The sequence below is a fragment of the Vidua chalybeata genome, chromosome 14 (genome assembly GCF_026979565.1).
Source record: "Vidua chalybeata isolate OUT-0048 chromosome 14, bVidCha1 merged haplotype, whole genome shotgun sequence".
Taxonomy (NCBI): domain Eukaryota; kingdom Metazoa; phylum Chordata; class Aves; order Passeriformes; family Viduidae; genus Vidua; species Vidua chalybeata.
In genome coordinates, this window is record NC_071543.1 from 3,254,523 (window position 1) to 3,274,611 (window position 20,089).

Below are 20,089 nucleotides of genomic sequence, written 5' to 3' on the forward strand. Positions count from 1 at the left end.
TAAAGTAAAGCCTGGCTCAGTGCACAGCAGCTGTGTCCAAAGGAACAGGATAAAACCCATGGGGATCAAACCTGAGCCAGGGGAACCAGGTAACATCAGCTTTCATGGATCCAGGGGATCTGCGTGGAAATAGCTCTTCCAGGAAGGAATGGGGAAACCTGCTGTTGGCAGAGGGAGTTCAGCAACCTCAGCCTGGGTTTGGTTTGTGCCTGGGATCAGTCAGGAGTCCCCCAGCAGGTCACTTTAACATTCCAGCTGGGAGTGGATGAGGCTCCAGCACACACTGTCCCATCCAGAGGGAGGAATTTAATTTCCAGCCTCTGAGGCCCATTATAGCTCAAAATTCCAGATGGGCCATATTTATTTGAGGGAACTTCACTTTGTCTGCTTTGCTCAAGGTTTGTTTGAAGTCAGTTCATCTTTGAGGAGAAATTTGGAGTTTCACAGAGTTTAAACACAAAGAACTCCCATTTGAACAGCTCTACCTGTGGCATGAGTGAATTCCTTTGGGTTTTAAAACCATTTAACTTATTATAAGGACCCAAAATACAAAGAGATATCACACATCCCACCAGTGGAGGACTTATCTGAGCTAGATGATTATGAGTACAGTAAATATTAGAATAATTGCTAAAAGAAAGCCCCAGCTGTTATAAAAAGAAAGACATTGATTATTAGCAACATTCTTTGGGCCATTTTACTTTAATTACATTTCATTTTACTCCATAACATTTTGATAAAGTAAATTTGGAGTCTTCTTTAGTTTTTTTTTTTTTTTCAATACCCCTAGAATTCAATCAACAGCCTTTGTCTTCAAAGTCTTGGACAGAAGAGTTTAGAAACTGAAATAAAGAAGCCCATTGTAAAGCACAGAAGGTGCAGTTTCCACCTGAACTCTCCCTCAGCCAGTTTGGCAGTGTCAGGACAGGATTTTCATTGCTTTGACTGTGCTTGTGTTACACTGAATTAGTTACAGTCCAGAGGGCACTTTTAAACCCCATCCCCAAACATGAAGATTAAATATTACTCATCAGTTTTCTGCAATTTAGAAGACAATTTTGAAAAAAATCACCATCCCAAACCAAACAAATTAAAGTCCCCTGTGAATTCACGGCCTCAGAAATTATTTTGTGCCATTCCATGTGAATTTTTGCATTCAGCCCATTTTGGACCTCACTGTTTACAGTGGTGATGCTGCTCCAAGAGCTTTCTCATTGACTTCTCACTTCTCTTTGAAGCTACAAGTTTATTTTGAGCCAATGTTTTAAAATTAACTCAATTATTAGATATTGACATAGGTCCCAGATCACAGTAGCCTGCTTTTCATTAAATATAATCACTGTTTTAAGAGTTTGGCATTTTAGAACACTTCATGACAAAAACCTCCCAGTCTCTTAAGCATAACGATCTGAATGAAAAAATTTATTCCTACAAGATCAAACCTTTCCTGCCTCTCTCACCCTCCATAACTTCTTCAAGACGTAAACAAAAGTTGAGTGGTGAGGAAGAAAATTTTAAAATATCCTGTCCACAGTGACGTAACCACCTGCAATCATGAAGAAGGACATTTAATCATAGATACAAAGGGACTTCTAAAGCTGCTGATCTGGGTAATAGAACATTGAGAACATTCCACCCACCCTGGCTCTGTAAGAGAAAAGCAAAGCAAAGCTGGGGAAAACTGGGTTTTCCTGAAGGAAGGGAGCTGGACTTCCTAAATGATTCAGCCCAAAAATGGCAAGTAAGGTAAAAATAAATAAGTAAGTAAATAATAAGTAAGATAAAGCTTTGAATTCACTCCCACTTTTTTGCATAAAAGTTCTAAAAGAAGGAGGCCCAAAGCTCCTTTGGGAATGCAATGTCCAGCCCCAGTGTGCCAGGATGTGGGAGCTGAGGCTGCACAGCTGCAGTACCAGGGGGAAGAATTTGTGGGAATGAGGACTGAGGAACAGGAAGGACAGGGCTTGAGCTTGGGCTTCTTCGTAGCAGGCTAAAATTCTTAATTCTACCACTAAAAAAATTATTATTAATAATTAACTTTGACCTTTTCCACTTACAAATAGTATCTTGTACAGATCCATGCTGTCAGGGAAGGAGGGTGGATAACCTGTAGGTTTCTTGTCTTTCCCTGATTTGCCATCCTTTTCTCTGTGTTTATTTCAAACCTCCCTGTGTGTCAGGAGGGGCTGTCGGCCCTGTCTTGGAACTGCCAGACACAAACTTGGAGTCTGGATCACACTGACTCAGGGGAGAGGCCAAATTGTCACCTCTGAATCTCTGCTCGAGCAGGGACCGAGGAGGAGCAGCACAGCTTCAAAGGGTGCTCTGACACTTGCCAGTAAGCCTCCATGGGGGGATGCAAACAGCAAGAATGAAATCAAACATGCAAATCTAGCCCGGAATTTGGGCAGCTTTCACTGTGCTCAGTGCTGGACGTTCCTGGGTGCCCAGAGCCCGTGGAAGCCTCTTCTCAAAGCTGCTCCTGGGCTTTTTACGTGGATTTAAAATTTTTTTTATTTTTGATCCATCCATGCTGCGGTTTGCAGAGCTCTGCCTGTCGCATCGCAAATAGCGAAGGGAATCCCGTAGCCCACGGGAGTTCTCCGGGTTCTGTGCGGCAGAATCTGCGTGCAGGAGCAGGGATCCGGGATCGCTCTGACTTTCCCAGTGCCACCGCTGGATGTCCCTGGGAGACCAGCGTTCCTGCAGCGCTCCTCCGGGCAGCACTGCGGCATTCCCGCACCCGGCCCGCCGTGCGGACTCGGGACAGCTTCGGCAGCTCCGATGAAGGGGCCGGGACAAAGAGGATTCCGGATTCAAACCTGTCCCTAGCGACCCCGACGTTCTATCCCAGGTGTAGAGCATCTAATAAATGCTGCTTTGCTTCAAGTTAATACACATTTTTCTCCTCGATGCCCTAAAAATAACAAGTGCTAAATGTAATTATTTTGGAAATAATACCCAGGTACCTTTGGAGCAGGAGCTGGGGTTTGCCTGGATGAAGTTCCCTGCACACAGGGATTGCCCCGGTGCAGGAAGCAGCAGAATTTGCTCATCGAGGTGAAAGAGGGTTCTGGCCAGCACTGGGGATTGCATTTGGCAGAGATTTGCTTTGTTCTCCAGAGCTGGAGCTATTGCAGGGCAGCTTCCTGGTGCTGGGGTCATCGCTGTGGTGTCAGGGGACAAAGGCTGTGGTCATTCCTGCCCCTGCTCATTCCTACTTCTGCTCATTCTTATCCCTGCTCATTCCTGTCCCTGCTCATTCCTTCCCCTGGTCATTCCTGCTGTTTGCCACTGACTGCACGACTGCACATGCCAAGGGTTTTGGGAGCAGAGAGATTCCCTTTGGCCATGGAACCCCAGGAACATTCACCTCTCACTGCTGGGACTGTGCCTTGTCAGAAGCACTCAATCCCTCCCCCAGTCCTGTCAATGCTCCTGCTGCAGTGACAGATTTGGGGATACAGTTTCCCATCCCAGAACTTCATTCACTCTCTTCCCTCAGAAACAAATCTCATTTTAACAGATGGATATTCTGAGTCTGTGTTTGTTTCTGTAATGATTTATTAGCTAGGTAGGGATAAATAAATTAAAAAAAAAAAAAAAAATTATTGGTTCCAGGTCAGCACTTGTTTCAGTAATGACTCCAGTTTTTCTCTTGAGGGGTAACAGAGTGAGTGACAATTCTGACAAACTTTTATTCTGTGAGCAAATGCAGAGAACAAATTTAAATTCAGCTTGTGAAATGAAAGTAAATGGAAGGAAATATCTATTAAAAAGAGTTAATATAAATGCACATTCTGAGTGAATGTTGCCCTTGTGGTAATGTTGCTGTTTGCCTTTGTAATCAGGACTATTTTTACATAACCCACCTCATTTTTTTTTGCTCTTTGGGTCTTCAAATACTGTTCTCACTGTTTAAATTTGTATGTATGAGACTGTGTATATGGCTACATCCACAATAATGTAGAATAAAGGCTACAAAGATTTGCCATGCAGGAGATAAGAAATTTGCATTATTCGTCTGGTAAAGTAAGAAGATAAAATAGTCCTAAAGAAGGCAAACTCATTTTATTCCATATGCCTTTGTGCCATTCACCTTGGGGAAAATGAAATAGAACACTCCTATGATTATAAAAATAGCAGAGAAGTAGGATTACAGCAGTAGAACTTACTTATGCACTGTAATTCAAACATATCCTTTTCCTTTCTCATCTGATATTTGCAGTGTACAGCCCGAGCAGGCAATAAATACTTGGGATTGTTTATGAGTGAGGTCACCCCTGGAATGACCAGCTCATGGAATTAGTTCCTAATGAGATTATTAGGCCAGTGTTTATTTTGTGGGCTCTGAACAGCCGACATAAACTTAGACATTGTTATTTTGCTGTCAAGATTGTGGCTGAGGCTCATTTTCTTTTCCAGGACTTTAAATCTAATCTAATCTAGCCCAGCTCCTAGTATTAACAGGACTGTTTGTGTTGTAGAAATCTTCATTCTGCACTAGGGAAAAATGAGCTTGAGCAGGTTGCCAGCCAGCTGCATGCTTTGTACTGATCAGGTAAATGAAATACACCGCAAAAATCAAGGAGAGAAGTGGGGGTTCTCTTTTTGGATGTGTTTTCATCCAGCCTCTTTGTAAATGCAGTGATTTCAGATGAATAGACTTCCTTCCCCAGTGAGGTGAAGTCTTCAATGGATAGACAGGGTTATGCAAGAATTCTGCCTTTTAATGGTGTTGATAAAGTGGAGCACAGCAGTGTTTGAACAAATCCCACTATTGAGCAGCTGAGATGAGGAAGTGCTGAAAGATTCTGTCTCCATGTAAAACCACAGGGGAATTTCCAAAAGCAACATTCAGTTACACAAGGAGCAATTTCAATTTTCAGGGCCATTTCTCTTGAATCCATTTGACTCATCTGTGGAATTATTTAAATGCACAGAATCAGAATTGACCAGAGAAGTTGTTTAATGAAGTCAACCACTGTCTGTGATTATATTCCGGAGAATAAATACTAGTTATATTTGATCTTTATCTTCACTAAGACAAGAGTTCTTGATTGAGAGGAGCTGAGTTCTTCAGGATTCTGCATGAAGCCTTTTCTCACAGCTAAATTTACTTTATGCTGCTCCAAAGAATTGTGGAAGAGCAAGTAAATGTTGTTAATGGCTCTTTTGCATATTCCCTCCATTGTTTCTGTCTCAAACACCTCCTTCAAGCACTCAACAGAATGTGCTGAAAAAGAACCATCCCTCAGAATACCTGTGCCACCTTTTGGAGTGTGGTCTCCAATAATTTTTGGAGAGTCTCAGAACTATTTCAGTTCCTATCAGCAGCATTTCTGGTGCTCCATAGCATGGGATCCTTCCTGCAGCTTCAGCCAGGATTGATTTGGTCTAGCAGGGATTGATTTGTTTTGCAGAGCATTTCCTCAGCCACGAGCCTTTGAAGGTCTTAGGGCCAGTGCAGGATATGCAGAGATATTTATATGCAGAGATATTTACCTACCCAAAAATTCCCTTGATTTTTTTATTCTGTTTCAAGGTGTGGAAGCTCTTTGAACTTGAACTTTTCCTCACTAGAGCTGAGTTACTGGAGAAACAAATTTATTTCCAGGAAAAGCCATGAATTATTTTGTTTTCAGTTTTTCTAGGATCTGTTCTGCTTACTTAGACCTTGGATATTCAAAGAACAAAATTAAAGGAGCTCTTCAGTGTCATGGGATGGTCAAAGCATTTATCCAAGATGGGATTTAATCTCTTTCCAGTTACAGTTAATGTTCATACTGGTCTAGCATCACATCCTGGTATAAAATGAGCAGCTTGTTCTCCAACATGTTCTCTCTCTACCACTTTTTCATTGGTTTTGTAGCATTTTGGGTTCTTCTTTCCCTTAAGAATTAACTTGGGGATAATTGTTGCCTTTTAGCATGGTGTTTCCTAGAAATTTTTTTCTTGAAGAAACATTTACTTTAACTGTTGTGAGATTAATAGGCAGGGAAAGGAGATACAATAAGAGATAATGTGTTCATATTTATAAAATCTTTAGACAGGCTCCAGTGAGTTCTCTAATTAACCACAGGAAGACTTTATGAGTGCTGAATAAATTAACAAAAAATAAAAGCCTTGGTTGATTAGAATGCCTGAAACCAGGCTGTGTATTGTTGGTCTTGAAAACAGGGGTCACAAATGGTCAGGAGAACCAAAAATGAGGGTCTGGTTCCCTTTTCTTGTATGAGCAAACTCTCTGGTGGCTCATACTGATTTACAGTGATGTAAGAGTAAATCAGGTCTCCACTTCTTAAAGACTTAACAGAGGCCATTAAGTCTATTTTAGCTCTGTGAATTTGTTCTTTTCAAAGGTATTTTAAGTCAGGAAAAAACCTCAGGAACCACTCTTTAATGAAGGCAATGAGCAGTTTTGGAGACTGAATTACCACACTGTGTGTGCTGCCTGAAGAACACTGAACCCCCTCATGGGTGCTGTTCACACCATTCCCTTACCCAGGCTGGGCCAGACCAGGCTCAGGTTGGAGATCAGGAAAAGTTCTTCCCCCAGAGGGTGCTGGCACTGCCCAGGCTCCCCAGGGAATGGACACGGCCCTGAGGCTGCCAGAGCTCCAGGAACCTTTGGACAGCGCTGCCAGGGATGCCCAGGGTGGGATTGCTGAGGGGTCTGGGCAGGGCCAGGATTGGACTGGATGGTCCTGGTGGATCCCTTCTAACCCAGGATATTCTGTGATTCCATGGGATAGAGATTTGTTAATGACATGTATTGACCCCTTCCTCAAAATGCTGTGTATAAAACATTAATCACAGCAATTTCCTTGATGGTTTTTTGTCCCCTGGAAAAGATGAAAACTCAAAACCCATCAAGAAGCTGATTTGTAGAGCAGTTCCTGAGCACAGAACCTTGCAGTTGTGGTAGTTCCTGCATCAATACTCCTGGGAAGCTGCCAATTTGATAGTCAGCTTTTTAGGAGAATGAACAAAATGGCTGTGAAAATGAAATGTCTCCAGAACTGCCTTCTCAATCAGCCTTTGAGTGTGGAAACCAGCAAATACATCAGGAGGAAGCCCTGGGTCCCAGGTGTCTGAGGCTGGAAATGTAAGATGTAGCTGGGGGTGTGTTCTATCCCCATCTGTCAGGGCTGGGGCAGTTCTCTGCTGTTCCTTGGGCAGTTTTCTTTATCTCTCCCACAGCCAATCCTCCCTCCAGGAGATCTCTTCTCTTCATGGGCCATTAATTATTAATTATCTCCTGTTCATGGCCAGTGAGTGTCCCTGCATGGCTGAGAAAATTCCATCATCCCACTGGGAGATGCTCTGCCCAGGGGGAGGAGCCAAGCATTCCTACCTGGATACAATCTGACCTGGGGAACACCACAGCAGCCTTTGCCCACTGCATTCCCAGAGGAGCAGCTTTCTTCCCCACTGCATTCCCAGAGGGAGCCCAGGCCCATCTCCAGCAGCCCGGGAGCTTCAGAGGAAAACTCCAGCCTTGTCCAGGATCCCTGCTCCACCAGAAGCACAGTTGGCACTGCAGGAGGGCTGAGCCACCATGGAATGGGACTGCTGCCAGCACCCTGACCCACAGGCTGCCAGGCCTGTTCTCACTCTAGCAGTGGTTTGTTTGTTGTTTTTTTTTGGTTTTTTTTTTATGGTTTTTTTTTGTTTGTTTTTTTTTTTTTTTACTATTGCATTTGTATTTTTATTTTCCTAATAAAGAACTGTTATTCCTATTCCTATATCTTTGCCTGAGAGCCCCTTAATTTCAAATTGATAATAATTCAGAGGAAGAGGGTTTACATTTTCCATGTCAAGGAAGGCTCCTGCCTTCCTTAGCAAACACCTGTCTTTTCAAACCAAGACACTTTGCATATTCCCCACCCACACATCCCAACTCATTTGGGCCTCGATGTTCCCTGGCTGGAGCCAGGCTTGGCCAAGAAACTTCACCTGGCATATCTCTGCACATCCCAAGTTCTGTCACACACCAAGACTCTCCCCATGATCTAAAGGTCCCTCCTGGCCTTGAAGGTCACAAACAAGCAAGTAAGTCTTGGCTGACTTCAAAGAATTTTCTTCTACCCCTTGCAAGATTAAATCCTAAGGGATTATTTTGCTTTCCCTCCTCCTGCATTTTGAGTTAAAGCCATTTTGTTCACCTGCTCTCCTCAAAGTGCCAGTCAGTAATTCAAACCACATTGCTCTCCGGAATAGGCTGCATTCCAAAGCAGGGAAAAATACCCAGCTTTCTGTAAGGTATTTTGTGGAGAAGAATGCTCTAGTCTGTAAAGCACTGGAAAATAGATGGTTTTCAAAGACTTAATTGCAACTAATCTCGAAGGGCAATACTAAATTCACTGTCACCCTCAGTGCACACACTGCTCATCCCTCCAGGATCACAGGCTGGAAACTCTCAGTTGCTGCTCAGCAGGTGAATCCATTGCACTGGGAGCTTATAGGAATATACTAAATATATACAGCTGCCTCTATTTATCAGCTTGGTTCCGTGGCTCTGGACTTACTCAGCAAAATACTCCAAACAATGGCTTTGCCTTTGGGAATTGGTTGCCATAAACAAACCAAAGAGAAATGAAATAGTCTGAGGTCAGGCAGTCCTTTGACCAGGGCACAGGATTCAAACGTGTCTAAAATAAACTCCATGTCCCTAAATAACCAAGAGCATCTCTGAAGCAGTGTTTAAATTGTTTGGAAATGAAGTGAGAGGCTTCTAGTGGAATCTATGGATTATGGAAGAGGATAAGTGGTCATTCAGCAAGGTTTACATCCTCTTATCTATAGGATTCTATGGTAGAAATAGTGTTATAAGCTTCTTGCTGTCCCCTCATTAATAATGTCATTAATGCTAATACAGATTAATACTTTTACCTGAACAATCTTCCAGAACAGTTTGATTGTGTTTGAAGAGTAATTTCAAGCCAACCCCTCCTTTTCCAAGATCCTGGGAGAGGTTCTGACTCTGCATCAGCTCCACCTGCAGCTTTCCAGGAGCAAATCTGGGAAGAGAAAAACTGGCAGGGCATAAGAGATCCAGACACATTGCTGGTTGCTCTTCCTGCCCAGTAAATGCAATTATAATTCCAGATAATGGCACAATTGCATGGGGGCTGTGATGGGAAGGGTTGCTGTGGAATAACCTCTTCAAAGAGTGCATGGAACATTGTCTTGCTGAAGCTGAGGGTCAGGCTGCCCTAACTCCCAACATTTGTGCATGTTCAGCAGTGACTCATGGAATTATGAGCCAGGGCTGGTGACCTGCAGGAATTCAGTAAGAGCCAAGTGAGCTGAGCATTTGTGTGGGTAATTAGAACATCCACATTTAGAAGGGGTCAAAGAAATACAGTATCAGAGGAGAAATAAAAATCCATTGGGATTCAAAGTAAGAAAACATGAGAAAAAATTCCCAGAAGTTTCTTATTGTATTTTTATCCTATTGGCAACTTTTTGCACTTTCCCTGAAACCTGTGGTCCTGGAAAATGCTGGGTATTAAATGTAGCAGCAGCTGGGACAAGGAGTTCTTTTGGACAGGTTTGAATCCTGTGTTCTCATGTAACAGGCAACTTCAAAATACTCATTGTGAACTGAGAACTAAAAGTTCTCACCTACATGTCCTGACAGTGAAGACATAATTTTCTCAGAAGCATCAGTGCTTCACTCTGTACAGTGGGAATTGTCTGTACAAAATGGAATAATCCAGACCCATCCCAGTGCCCTGGTCTGGAACAGTCAAGGAGCATTTGCAGAACTCTAGCACCATGCACTCCCTTTTCCCTGTATTCCCACAAGGATACACAAAAGGTTTTCAGAAGCTGACTCCTTCAAACTGGAGGCCACCATTTGCTCATGGAAGAGCACCTGGAACAGCAGAGGCAAGAGCACTGGAATGCATCCTTGCTGACATGAATCCCACCCCTAAGGCTCTTTCTCTGATTCAATTCTTTCTTTCCTTGGGGTGAAATCGGGCAGACAAATGGAAGAGCTGCACTGAGGAGAAGCTCATCTGCACAGGGAATCACTCACAAAGCTATTTAAATATCATCTGCTCTGGCATTCCTAGAGCTTGGTGCCAGCTCAGGACTGCTTCTCTGAGGCACAGCTCAGATTTGCTCTCAAAATACAGATAAGCAATCAGGGAATGGTTGGGGTCAGAGGGGCCCCTAAAGATCATTTGGTTCCACAGGCAGGAATGACACCCAAGCCCAGACATAGTCCTGCTGTTCCAAGATTGCCCTTCCTCTCCTAATGTCTTGGTTTGAAAAGACAGGTGTCTGTGAAGGAAGGCAGGAGCCTCCCTTGACATGGAAAATGTAAACCCTCTTCCTCCAAATTATTATCAATTTGAAATTAAGGGGCTCTCAGGCAAAAATATGGGAGTAGGAATAACAGTTCTTTATTAGGAAAATAAAAATACAAATGCAATAGTAAAAAAAAAAAAAAACCCACCAAAAAAACCCCCCAAAAAAACCAAAAAACCAACAAACAAACCACTGCCAGAGTGAGAACAGGCCTGGCAGCCTGTGAGTCAGGGTGCTGGCAGCAGTCCCATTCCATGGTGGCTCAGCCCTCCTGCAGTGCCAACTGTGCTTCTGGTGGAGCAGGGATCCTGGACAAGGCTGGAGTTTTCCTCTGAAGCTCCCGGGCTGCTGGAGATGGGCCTGGGCTCCCTCTGGGAATGCAGTGGGGAAGAAAGCTGCTCCTCTGGGAATGCAGTGGGGAAGAAAGCTGCTTCTCTGGAAATGCAGTGGGCAAAGGCTGCTGTGGTATTCCCCAGGTCAGATTGTATCCAGGTAGGAATGCTTGGCTCCTCCCCCTGGGCAGAGCATCTCCCAGTGGGATGATGGAATTTTCTCAGCCATGCAGGGACACTCACTGGCCATGAACAGGAGATAATTAATAATTAATGACCCATGAAGAGAAGAGATCTCCTGGAGGGAGGATTGGCTGTGGGAGAGATAAAGAAAACTGCCCAAGGAACAGCAGAGAACTGCCCCAGCTCTGACAGATGGATACGCACCCCCAGCCACATCTGTAACCTGAGACAGTGGAGACAGTGCAAAGCCGTACCTGGGGCAGGGCTGGTGGCTGCCATTCCCCAGTGGAACATTTGCTGTGCAAAGCTGGGTCCCAGCTTTCCTGCTCTTCCCTGAGCAGTTTGTTGGGATCACTCTGCCATTCCCTGTGAGTCCTGGGAAAAGCCAGTGGCACCGGGGTGTGGATGGCTTGGGAGGCTTGTTAATCCTCTTCTGCACTGGGATGGGAATTTAGCTGTTAGAATTTAGCTGTTAGAATTTAGCTGACACCTCATTTTACTCTACATTTTATGAGCTTATAACCTTAACAAATCTGTAGGAACCATTTACTGTCAGAAAGACAAAACTCCCTTTTGTAGACTTAATATTTCAAAATATTCCTTTTTTTAAGTCCCCTTTGCTACCTTTTTATAGCTCATGAAGAATGATTTGGTTTTCCTGCTTTGTTTCTGTTGTAGTTTATGAACCTGCCAGCTAATAAAATTTCCGGAAAATCTAATTCCATTGAAAAGTTCAATTCAATTTTTTTTTAATAGCAATTTTATTTGAACATCTTTGTTTTAACATAGCTGCCAGCAACAGGAGCAGTATTAGGGGGTTGTTGGAGAACACATTTAATTTCCCATTCCAAAGATGTCCTGGATTTTAATAATTTCCAAGGGCAGGACTGGATACTGAAATGACAAACTGCTGTTTCCTGCACAAAAGCCTCCAGGCACCCTCACAAAAGCATTGCCAGCAAGAAGACTGCAAGCAAGGACGTTGTGGGAGTGAAGGAAAAGATTGGAATTCCCTTGCACCCATTCCATTCTTGTTCAGTGGACTCCAGGGTTCTGAATTAAAGGTATTTTATCTGTGCACAAAAACTGGTGTAAAAACCAGGAATCCCCTGACTTATCTCAACACTGCTGGCATTTTGGGAATCCTGAGGAAGGCCAGGATTGTTGCCTGCTCCCTGCCAGCCATTCTTGGAGATTTTCTATTGCTGGCTTTTTTTCAGAGGGAAGATGGAACAGCCCAAAGGCTGCTGGCTCAGGAGCAAAGCAGAAGTCAGGGCTCTGTGTGCACTGATGGACAGTGCAAAGGTGGTTACAGATATTCCTGCCTTCCCTTTCCCCAGTCTAACTCAGCCACTGATAAGCTTTTGTCAAAGCTTATCAGAGAATTCTCAGCCACACAGTTCAGAAAAGTATTTTTGGTTTGATATTTTGGTGCTGTGGGTGGCATCCTGACACACCTGGCAGAGGAATGCACTTTCCAGCAGAAATGATCACATAATTAACAAAATTAACAAAATAGTGCAAGCCTTCAGTTCCTCCAATTCACAAAATTAATATTTTTAAGATACTTGGCACTTTTAGAGTAATATAATTAGGGGTTTTGTTCAGTCTTTTACTCTCATACAGTCTTACTTTCAGTTTCTTCTACACACCCTCAGTTCTCAGAGCTCCCAGCCCTTTCACTGTTATTTCTTAGTTGTTTTAATGAAGTGGGCCCAGCTGTTGTGGGGCAGGGTTTGAGTCTGTTCTGTCAGAGGCAGGGTTCAACTGCAGGGTGACAAAGGACATCCTTTTAGATGTGCATTGAAGGGGCTGGGGTGAAACCTTACACTTTTCCCTAAAAAAGTCAGTTATCCAGTTCTCTAGATGGATTTTCAAGCCTGAAAACTTGAAGATTTTAATGTCTTCTTCTGGAAAAATCCAGCACATTCTTATTTGCCTTCTGCAAATCTTCCTGAAAGGAGTTTTCCTCTGCAGACATCATCTAACACAGACCAAACCTTCCCCTCCACAGGCTCTTTCATCTAAAAAACTACTAAAGTTTGAGCAATTTCATAAATCTATACTCATAATCCATAACTTTTCCAGGAAAGAGCTATGGTAATTTCTCTGTCATGTGAAGATGAGTGCCTCACTTTACAAGTAGTGCCTACTCTCAATTGATCAAAGTTGGTATTTTACTGATTTTTTTAAGTTTCTACACATTTTCTCAGCCCTGTAAGACACATGGAGCAGTGATGATGCATTGAAATGATTTTGCAAATGTATACACATTCCTATCTGTGTGGCACACAAAAATATTGAAATATGAAGTGTCATTATAACATTTCCAATCATTCTGTGAGCAAATTATATTCACCAGTAAATGTAAATATTGAAGCTGTGTTAAAGTTTCATCGACTCTTTTTGCAATCCCTTTCATCCCTCATTAAAATGAAGTTCTAACGAGCATTCTTTGCAGGTATATGTGACAAACTTCTGGGAAGTGGTTTTCTTTCAACTTTACCCTAGAAATGTTTCATATGATGCTTCCTGTCACTTTTGAGGATGTAGATTTTAAAATAAAAGTACAATACTAGTTCTCCCTTTTATTCCTCTGAGGTATAGAATCATTATGTGAAAAAGAAATTTTCCTGTAAGAGCCGTAGTGAGAGATGCAGGACTCCAAGCAGCTCTTCAAAATGCAGTTTATTGTATCCAAGGTGTTCCAGCAGCCCAGGGTCGTGGGTGGCAGAGCCTGTGCCTACAGCTGTCAGCTCCAGCTGTAGGAAAGCCTGAAGACCCTTTAGTTTTTGTTACAATGCATTACATACTTTTCTGAGCATCTTCATACCAGGAAGGAACCAATCTATACCTTAACTTTTACCCATAGCCTATAACTACTATCATTACCATATTCACATTACTTTCTCCAATCACTAGAAGTTAGTATGTTACAGTTTAAGCTGGAAGTTGTTTTTCAGTTTTCTTGCAGTGGAAAATTGTGAGACCTTTTTTCTACTTGCAACATCGGCACCCTTGTTTGCCTGTGGAATCTTTCTGCTTGGTAAAAACATCTTCTTGTTTAAGGTGGGTTGATCCTTTGCTCTGAGCCATAAAAACCACTCTAACCAACATACCCTTTGCCTTCTTAGTTATCCAGTAGGACTGGCTCAGCAATTCTTTTATATCAAAACTTGCTTCCATCTCTATTTTATTCTCAGGTTCTACATTCAAAAATCTTTCTGCCAAGCATACATATCTGTGAGACTTTCTTGTCAAACTTTCATCTTTCCCAACATCTTCCTTTATGGCAAAAATTCAAGTTTGGATCTTTTACTTTCTATCAATAAGAGCTGATTTTGCCAACCTGATTCCAATTGTCGCCTTGCAGAATCATTTTCCTAATTTCATCCTGGCATGACTTCACAATTAGAGGGGAGGAATTAACCAGCTGCAAAAGTTCTGGAAACTGGGTTTATGCCTGTTCCAAAGTCCCCCTGTGCCTGTCCTTGCTCTAGGCCTGTCCTGATCTCCTAAAGTTTCCTGTGTCTGTTTTTTTTAGGAGAGAATCTTTTGCTATCAGTAATAACCAGAAATGTTCCTGATCCCTCCAGAGCAGCAGCAAAGACTGATCCCAACTCAAATGGAGTACTGGGAATGGTGAGGAGGATTCTGAAGTGTGGGAATATAAACCCCAGCAAATGCATTCTGTGCAGTGTTTCTTCCCAGATTTCAAGCTCATGTTGAAGAATCTTTGAAAACAAAAGGAGGGTCATGAATTCATTTGGGGATTTATGCTGTCCTTTATTGGCATTTTTCATATTTCATGAGGTAACTCGTGCTGTGCTCACATTTTGCAGCCTTAGTCTGCCTTTGAAGAAAATTGAATGTGCTCCCCTATGTTGTTGTTTGGTTTGAATTTCCTAAATTTCCTAGCTCTCAAATGCAGTGGGGAACTAAAATAATGAAAAACTAGAAAGTCAGGCCAGGTTCTGATGGTCTGCTTTGGACTGCTGCTTTTGTGGGAGCTGTTTCTGGATTTCCCTCCGGGTGATGACCTCTCTTCGGCAGCACCCTTTGGGGCACTTTGCATAGAAGCAGGAAAGGAGGGAATTTTCTGCAGGACAAATTGTGCCCTGAATCTGAGGAATTGAGTGATGTGACTGTGCACTAATCCAAATATCAGTGCAGCTCTGTCTGGTGGTGGTCAGGGGGACTTAACTAAACCCTGGATGTGGCAAAATTTATTAATGTCACAGCACCAAGATCTTGCTGCCCCTGCAAGGATTTTCCAGCTCCCAAGAGTTCTTACTTTCTCTTTTCAGGCCTTTTCCCATTGTATCAAGCTGGAGTAGGGCAGCATGAACTGCTATTCACTCACAAATTACTCAGTGAGTAGTTGGTGTTTAAGCCCATTAAAATATTCCTCTTTACTGAATGGGGTTAAACCAGAAAAACAGATGGATGTTAGTCTAACTGAAATAAAAAAGTCCCTGGCACCTGTGTACTAAATGAACTTTTAATAAATAGGTTATTGTCAATTGTGCCACCCTTGGGTTAATGCTAGGAGGAGAGAATTACTGACCATGATTTAGGGCAACATTACATTACATTTTTTCTTTAGAGAGCTGTGATCTGTTGAAGTCTGGAGAAAGTTTCTGCCTGTATTTTGAATAGGAAAATTTGTTCCTGAGTACATCTGGAGTCTGTTTTTCTCTTTGCCAGCTGAGAATTTTCTTTCTTCCCATGGCTGGGATGAATGTTGGCTCCCAGAGACACAGAGCTGTGAGGTCAGTACTCCTCTGTGGCTCTTTGAGGAGGTTTGATGCAGGCCCCAGTAAGATGCAGGTCTGTGCTCCCAGAGCAGAGAGAAGCAATGCACCAGGACCATCTCCAGAAGATCACTTGAAGAACAGCGCCTGTGCTCTCCTCAGTTCCTGCCTTTTCCTTCCTGGAAGGAAAAAATGGTCCAAATGCAAAGAAGAAGACAACCTCACTTTCCTTTGCAATCTGTTGCCACTTCCCATTTATTACAACATCCTGAAGACATCTGGGATCTCACAGATTCAAAGATTAGCATCAAGGCCAAAGAGTGTTTCATCAGCATAGAGGAAAATCTCATTCAGCAGAGGAGGGATGCTGAGTCAATAGGTCTCAGCGTCTGAGCTGGCCGTGAGTCATCCTGACAGCAGGAGGAATTGCTGCTGTAACCTCCAGAGCAGTTTGGATTCAGAAACAATCCATCACCCAGGCAAGGAATCCTTTGTGATGGCCAGCTTTGTGATTTGGATCCAGCTCTTTCAGTGCTTGGGGAGATGAGGGTTTGGCTCCACTCCACCCTCTTGTCCTTCCTCGTGGAGCTGTAAAGTCGTCTTGCACTTCCATCTTGACGTTGTGTCAGGTGCTTATTTCAGAGGCTTTGGGGAAAGGGAGGAATGCAATCCTGTCCATCCCAGATGTTTCAGCAGACAAGATTAAGGAACCCATTACCTCAATCCCCCACACTGCTGCTCCTCACGCCCTTCCACCTGCTCTCCTTGCCTTACCCTGCTTGTCTCTGTGCTTCTGCTCCTTGCTAAGATGGCTTGTGACATTCTAGCTTGGGGCGTAAACAGTGCAGGGCTGGCTTTGAAAAATATACATGAATAAAAGGTCAAAACTCTCCCAGAAAATAGTAAAGTTCTTGGTTGGTTGCTGTTTTTTTTTTTTTTTTTTTTCCTGTTGTTTTGGTTTGGTTTGTTTTTTTTTTTAATGCATAGTTATGAAAAAACAACTTAACCTTTGGGATTTTGAGGAATTCACTGTGACAATGGTCCAGTTTAAAAATAACTGCTGCTCCAAGATGAGTGTCCAGAGATGCCAGGTTTGCTCTGTTGGCCCTGAGGATCACTGAGTGTGTAGTCCTAGCTTTAAAAAGTCCTGCTAATATTGCTCCTCCTGGAAGGGCAGAAGGCACATCCCTACATATGTGAGTTCCAGGGATGAGTTTTCTTTAGTGGGAGAACAAGGACTTCATTATGCTCCTGGTCTCTTTGATCCTGCCTGCTGTCAGGCTTGAATTTTCCTTTAACAATGTTACAGGGGAAGAAAGAAAGACAAGAGGGAAAAGCCAGAAATTACAAAGTTTTCACTGTAACAACTATGAGCAGAAAAAAATCATGGTAAAAGGAGAAACACTCACCATGTCTGACTCAGACAAGGATCAGTGTATTATTGACAAGTGCTTGGGTCTCTTTCCCCCACATGACATCAGAGAGAAAAATTCCTGCTTTATCTGCAAAGGAGAAGACTCAAGTTTTTAAAAACTTTTTATAATCATTTCAGGAATTTGATTTGATTTTGGAGACTTGACTTCCCAGAGAATCCATACCATTACGAATCTTTTCCCTGAAAGAGATCTGGGGAAGTGGACAGTTCACAAATTAATAGAGTGGACATGAGTAGCTACTGTCTAATGTCACTATTTAGGTGTGATAAATGCATCAGTTCTGTCATGAGAGAGCACTGAGTCCTCTTTGTTAACTGACAAATGAAGCAGAGGAGCAGGAGGAAAAAGCAAAAGGCACAAGAGTATCTACAAAGCTGTGAGATAAAATTGCCTGGGAGTTTTCTTAGAAAAGCCAACTTAGGCTTTTCTTTACACAAGAAGAATGTAATTTGTTTTGTTTCACTTTGCTGTGTGAGATCAGTGTTGCCACATCTTTAGTTTTGATACTAATTAATTATTAGCAGACTCCACTTTCCAGGATTCCCAGAGCTCTGCTGAGGCTTCAGGTGAGTCACCAACCCCTTCTCCACTGCTTGAAAAGGCCAGGCCTATGTGGCTTGGGGGTTATCCTGGTGATTTACTGCCTGCTAGGATGAAACAATGACTCAGACTTGGCTGTTGGACTGTTCAGGCTGGAAGGAACTTCAAGAGGTCCAAACTTGACCCTCCTGCACAGAGCAGGGTCAGTCAGCCCCAAAATGTGTCACAGAGAGGGTTTAGTTCTTAAGTGCAGGATTTGTCCTCAGTGAATGTCATAAGGTTCCTGATGCACTCTTAATATTTGAAAGAGTATTTTTTGCCTTTGTTTGGATGGGTCAGATCACTCTGATCTCACTTTGGTGAGATCACCAAACTGACTAAACCACCTGTGGAGTTGCAATTTGCCCTAAAAGTATGCAAGAGATGGGCTTAATCCTGTGGCATCCATACCATGGATTTAGCCAAGGCACCCTGTGGACATCTGTTCCTACCCTTTCCTATGCTGGGTTATAAGGATTTCTCATTTTTCACAGAGTGCTGAAGGTTCTCTTTTCAACCAAAGCTCCTTCCATGTGCTCATGGGCCTGGGAATGTCTGACAGAATAACTCCATCTCTTAATCTCCTCTATGGTTAGCTCACCCTCTGAAGAAAAATCTCTGGTCCCAGAAGCTGAACAGCTTAAAGCTCAGAGGAAATATTTCTTCTTTACTGGGTGCTATTTCTGCTCAGTGAAGAAGAGGCTGGAATCGGCCCCAGGCGTTCTGTGTGGATCACGGACTCAGGGTAAGCATCATGAGGGACAAACTCACAGGAAGAACATGGGAGGCTCTCCTAATTTATTTAATTATCCTGACATTTGGTATTACAACAGCTTCAGTCCTGTTACATCCAGGGAGCCACAGCTCTTTCTGAAAGGCTCCTTGAGGAAATCTGGACCAGGAGTATTTAGAAGCCATGTTACTCTGCCCTTGTGGTTGGTGCAGATGAGAAGTAAAGTCCTCACTGCTTGCAGAGAGGAAGAGACAGGTCTCACTTTGTGCCTCATGGAGGGAGGTGAAGTCAACTGCCACAGCTGGGATTTCCTGGGATTCAGTTCTGGTTCCTGAACCCCTGGAGGAGTTTAGACAGAGCAGTTTCTCCTCTCAGAGTTTTAATGACTCTCATCAGGCTGTAGAACAGCTGCCACTCATCACTGACTGTGCTGACAAAAGAACAGTTTCTTTATGGTCCTTGCAGGGCTTCTTCCACCCTCCACACAGAGCCAGCTCATCCCGGTGCAGCCAGCAGCAGCCATTCTGTGTGCCACCATGAACTGGCCATGGAATGTGTGCTGGGAGCCTCTGTAAGCTGTGGATACTGGAAGGTTCTGACACAACATTCTCATCTACCGCTCATAGCATCAGTGTGTCCAAAGCACTAAAAATGAACAGCATTTTCTACTCTTTTTAAACCTTTGCACTTTTGAAACCCTCTCAAGTCTGATTATGGGAGGAAGGAAAAAGACTTGACTGGAAATCAGCTGGATTCTCTTCTCAGCTTTCTAATGTCACCACCACCACCAAATCTGTGTATCTTAATCCTAAATCTTTCTCTTGCTAGTCCCTGTTTTCTCCTGGGATTCTTATCACCCTAAGCCACCAAGCTTCGATACTTTAGGCTGAAATTTTCTGACCTGGCCTCTCTACGTGCTGCTGCTGTAAAAATAAAAATCTTTTCCATCCCATGCAGCAAAAGTAAGGGATGGAGAAGTTACATCCCCTGGCCAAGTCCTAAGAGCAAAATTCCATTTCTGCATTTCCAAAGTTGTCCTTTTTCCCCAAATTCCTTTCTGAGCCTTGCTGTAGCAAGGTCCCTTCCAGAAGTGTAACTCAAGCTGGGTGTGATTAATAATTCACATTTAGTGCTAAAAGCAAACCAGAGTTAATTTTGTATATTTTGCTTCCCCTCTTTAATCCATCGGTTTCCGCGGGAAGGCGGCTCCACAGCGCGGAGCTCAAAGTGACTCACGCCTTATGTAAGGAACTAAAACATTCTTCAGTTTACAGAGAAGACTGTTCCTGCTCATTATGGGGATGAAAGGAGATTGCTGCATTTCAAATGACATGTATAATTTAGACACTTATTTCTAGGAGTGTTTGGAACAGGGAATGAAGAGAAACTAAAATGTTTGAAGTGACTTGAGTGCTTCATAGTTTTTAATGTGACTGGCAAAATACACAGCCCGATAACTTTTAAGGCTGCTAATGGAAGAATGGCCCTGAAACTCTAACACACTTATTTTTTTTGTTGTTTCCTAATACCAGTATTTATTTTAAGCCATGAGTAGAAACTGGTATTTGTCACTATGTAAAAAGAAAATCTCTTTTTTTTTCTGGTAGTTATCTGCTGTGCCACCAAAGTGGAAAGAGGAATAGGAATGGTATTCCAGAAAAACCAGCCAGCTGGTGAGGAAAATGGCAGCAGGTCTGCTGCACTTGGATGGAGCTGGGAGATTTTTTCCCTGGGCATTCTGAATGTTAA

At 43.0% G+C, this 20,089-nt stretch overlaps 1 long non-coding RNA gene across 1 annotated transcript in view; it reads left to right on the forward strand.

Annotated features, from left to right (window-relative positions):
• LOC128794993 (uncharacterized) overlaps positions 1–20,089 on the forward strand; it is a 121,720-nt gene that overhangs the window by 30,876 nt on the left and 70,755 nt on the right. The window lies entirely within an intron of this gene.